The sequence below is a fragment of the Cavia porcellus genome, unplaced genomic scaffold (assembly GCF_034190915.1).
Source record: "Cavia porcellus strain 051 isolate PalLab524CR breed Dunkin Hartley unplaced genomic scaffold, mCavPor4.1 scaffold_8, whole genome shotgun sequence".
In the NCBI taxonomy this organism is placed as follows: domain Eukaryota; kingdom Metazoa; phylum Chordata; class Mammalia; order Rodentia; family Caviidae; genus Cavia; species Cavia porcellus.
The window spans coordinates 19453406-19458081 of record NW_026947491.1 but is presented as its reverse complement, the minus strand read 5'-3'; the positions used below and the strand labels follow the sequence as shown (position 1 = coordinate 19458081).

The following is a 4676-nucleotide window of genomic DNA, read 5'->3' as shown; positions in this document are numbered from 1 at the left end:
ATTTTTCTATAAGTGAAGACACTGAGTCTGAGGATTCCTGAGTGAGTCATGATGGAGCACAGAGCCCAGATCCATCTCTCCTCACTGGGAGACCCTGAGCACAGGGACTTTGCATTCTGACTTCCAGGGTGATGAGGCACAAATGCTGGATGCAGGGGTCACTCTGTATGTGACACTTCAGCAGAGAGGCACAAGTGTCCAATTTCATCATCACTGCCATGAGTGCTATTTGTCTACTTTGGAAACAGATTAAGCACATGGGAACCCTCATTTTTGACCACACAATGAGGATAGTCTGCTATTTTAATGAGCCAAGTTGGGACTGGGAGAGCCCTTTCCGTTTGAGCCCAGTGCTCTCTCAATTCATTAAGAGATGAGAATCCATGTTGTTTTAACTCTTTTACCCACATCATTTTGATATAGGAGACTAAAACTCCCAACCTAATAGATGTCCAGTATGAGTCCATGTTCTCTAAAATGACAAATGAATTTTAGGAACAATTGGCTGCACTAAAAGAAACTTAACTTCTCAAAATGTATTTTGGGTTTTATTGCCCTTTTTAGAAAATGATACAAAAGAGACCAAGGAAATAATATATATAAATAACAAAAACTGTGCTTGTATCTTAAATACCTTCTAAGTCATCTGAAGCTTGTGTATCTCCGGTCTCTTCCTGTGATGTGAAGACAGAGAGAAAACCCTAGAGGTCTTCAGGAAACCCTCAGTCACCTGCTTCCTGCTCTGCTCCAGCTTTCAGGGCTCTAGATCTCACTCAGTGGATCTCCATCGCCCCCTGCTGGTCGTGAGCGTCCCTGCAGGGAGGTTTGTGTCTGGGCTCACAGTGACACTTTCTCACTGTGCCTAGCACTGTAATACACAGTGTACACAGTAATAGCCGTGTTCTCGGGTCTCAGGCCGCTCATCTGCAGATACAGCATGTTCTTGCCATTGTCCCTGGAGATGGTGAATTGACCCTTCACCGAGTTTTCATATTCTGTATCACTACTATCATGACTGATGTCTGTGAACCACAAGAGCCACTTCCCTGGAGGCTGGCCGATCCAGCTCATGTAGTAATCACTGAAGGTGAATCCTGAGGCCACGCAGGAGAGTCTCAGGAGAGTCTCCCGGGCTGCACCAAGCCTCCCCCGGACTAGACCAGCTACTCCTCACACCAGACACCTGCAAACACAGGGATACTTTTTTCAGAAAAATATTACAGATGTCCTCTACTTATCGTACTCATCTCTATTAACACACTCACTATCACTTGTTTTTTATCAATTACCTTTTAAAATGAAAAGGAGGAAAACCAAGATCATTGCAAACTCCATGGTAAGCCGACTGTGCTCAGTCCTGATCAACAAGTGCAAACATCTTAATCTTGAGGGCTCCACTCTTCTGCAGAGCTTCAGGGTGAGGGCTAGGCTGGCTTTCATCACCACAGGGAGGCCCTATTTGCATGTCCTCCTCCTATATAGCCAGTTCTATTGAGTAAGCCTCAGAAAGAGTACTTTGAAAAGTGTTTGGACTATCCCTAATATAGAGACCATTTGGTTTATTCCTATGTCTGTGTAGTGATAAACACATGACATCATCTGTTTTACTTCTTACATATATGTAATTAAGGGATTTGATGATTTAATATGTTTGTAGATATGTACATAGAGTGAGAAGTATAATGACCTATGAGATGTGAGGTATCTTTTATAAAACTTCAGTTCTCAACTGATGGTAGAGCAGTTCCAAGACAGAGTGGCTGTGTTTCATGATGTTTTTCAAAGGTCTTCTACTCAGAGAACCTGACAGGATTTCCTGTGTTGCATTAGACTCATAAAGGAATAGATAAGCAGTGTCTTTGTCAAGCATATGTTCAAGAAACTGGTGTCTAATTTTTTTACCTCTGAATTAGCCTTTCCACTGTAAAGTACCTATTACAAATATATGTATTAATTTTAATGATGGATAAATGAGATGCATTTTGACATATACTACCAACATGATAATACTTAAAAATTATGCCCATTGTCAAGATATGCTATGCATCAGTACTCCTAAGTTCTGTTGTATTTCATAAAGTCTCCTTCCTTTATTTTAGATTCTTCATCAACTGAAACATTTATTACTACATGAGCCTGTCTATTTCTCTTGGTGATAAAATTAGCACTCTAATGATGATTGTGATGAGTACTGTATATTCTACAGCATCTAAATTCTTAAGATTCTTGGTCTTCTTTTCAGTATATGCAAGTTCTTATTGCTGTCCACAAGAATTCAGGTGAAGGAAATGAAAACAGTGCAGGTGTAAATGTAATCTGTCACCACCAAGTCCCTGTCATTGCGTGGGCTCTGGAGAATTCATATGTGAGGTAGCAAGGATGCACCGTTCATTCTCCACAGAGTGTGTGATGCTCAACAGAGGAGACTTTCATTCACTAAAAGGAATCCCTCAGTCCTTAGTTTCCTTCCATGCACCTCCTCTGGTGCCACTCCTGGTTCTCTGTAGATACCCAGGGCTCTTTCACTAGTCAGGGCTTTCCTAATGCTACTTTGAGTCCTCTCCTGCTCTCAAGCACTCCCCTCTTCTTTGTTCTGAGCACTCCCTACTGATCCACGCTACTCTGTACATAGTTTTGTGTCAGGGTTACCAGTTGCCTCCCTTTAGAAACTGTCTTGCACAGTACTGCACTGTGGTGTTTTCCATGGATACTGAGGACATTTGCTCAGATAACTGATTCTTGGCTGTCTTTAGATATGCTGACTTTCAGGGATGAATTACAAGCTGTGCCTCTGCTCTTAATCATCCTGACACATTTACTCAGTTTCCTTCATGGTGGTTGAAGGATCCAGCTCCAGAGACAGCATAGCAGAGCGGAAGAAGCCAAGAATGTGCAATTCATATCAAGACTGACTGTGAGTCCTTGGCTGGACCAGATCAAGTTTCTTGCAGCAGTAGTTGAGACAGGATAGTAGAGAACACAGTGAGTCCTGAGATCAGATGCAGCATTTCCGCATCATCTGGGTGCCAGCACCAAAATAGAAGGAACCTGCATTGTTCTAGTTTCTTGAAGACCAGGTATACAAATATCTGAGAACATTTTAAACATTGAGATACACAAGAAACTAAGCCAGAATGAAATATGAGTTTATCTGTTAGCTCCTAAATTATTTGCATGTGGGGAGCTATCTTGTACATGAAGGTCACAAGGAGACAGAAGATGTGCACATTTTTGAAACCGCCACTGCGTGAAAGATGCTGACTAAGCCCTCAATGAAGTTCCAGGTCCCTGGGGTCCATTGCTCTAGGCCCAATCTTCCTACTCCATACAGAATATATAATGGAAGAGCTAGTCAGGGAGTTGTGTACGTTTTTGTTTGTTTGGGTTTTTTTAAATTTTTTTTAAAAGAGTAAATCTAAGCATAATGAAACAGAACAAAGCAGATCAGAAGAAAACAATGTAAGTGAAACAGAATTCAAAGCAAGGCAATAGGGGATCTACAGTGGCTTCCATGTCTCTTGTTTTCTTCTAAATGATTGTCTATATCTTTACACATAATGAATTCATACAAAACAAAATAGTATAAAACTGATCAGAACAGAGTAAGAAGGCATTACAGGCCTTCAAAACCAGAGAATATTAAAATTAATAATGGCTGACATAATGTCTCTGTTCTCTTCAAAATAGCTGTCCATACCTTCATTTATGTTGAAATTAAATATCACAAAACAGACTAAAACTACTCTGAACAAAGAATAGAAGCATTGCTAGATTTCTCAGCATGATGACATGGAATAAGCAATGGATATCTTAATATGTTTTTCTTCAAAGTAGCTGTTAATTTCATTACATGTAATATAATCACTTCTCATCAACTGTTTAGGAGAAGTTCTAAGCACGTATAAGCCTTATGTGTATACCTGTCCTTGTTTTCTCACTAATGGAGTTGTGTATGTTTACAGATGAAGGATGACTTTGCAGATATGAAAACTAGAACACAGATCCCAGGGATAATGGGTGTGAGGTACATAGAATAACTGAGCATAGGGGTTATGTACATAACACAAAACATCAGTTCACATTCTATGGGCATATGTACACATGTGTTTTAGGGTCCTGCTTCAAATCAATTTTCATTCTCCATTCTGTATTTGTTCTTACCATCATTCATATAACCAGGGTTTTAATGCCCTCAGATAAATGCTGTCATCTTATTCAATTGGGCAAATATTGTCTAAGACATAGAAGTTATCATGAATTTTATGGACTATTAGACACTCATGTTATTGTATTTCTCCTTGTGCACGTGAAATGTACTCATAATAATGTGTCTTCATGGGTTTATGTTAAGATACATTTATTTTTGACTCAAAGTTCCATACATATTTTTCTACCTCACAGTAGATATTTATACTAGGTAGTGTAATTTGTACCCTATTGAAATACATTGTAGTTTTAATGATGCATTTTTTTCTGTAGCAAGTTGCATTTCTGTGAGGACACCTACAGCTCTCAGCTTCCTGCATGGTAGAGAACAATGCTATACATGAAACTCACAAGTAAGCACAGAACCTGCTACTGAATTTCCCCTCTGTCTTAGCATCAGTCATATTGGGAAAAACCAACAGTGCATCCTCTCCACGAACATATGAATTCGTGATACCTTAGGTAATGTG

The 4676-nt window shown here is 39.7% G+C and overlaps 1 pseudogene; it reads right to left on the bottom strand.

Moving 5' to 3' along the window:
• Positions 1–837: 837 nt before the first annotated feature.
• Positions 838–1335, bottom strand: LOC134477446 (immunoglobulin heavy variable 3-11-like; annotated as a pseudogene).
• Positions 1336–4676: the final 3341 nt, after the last annotated feature.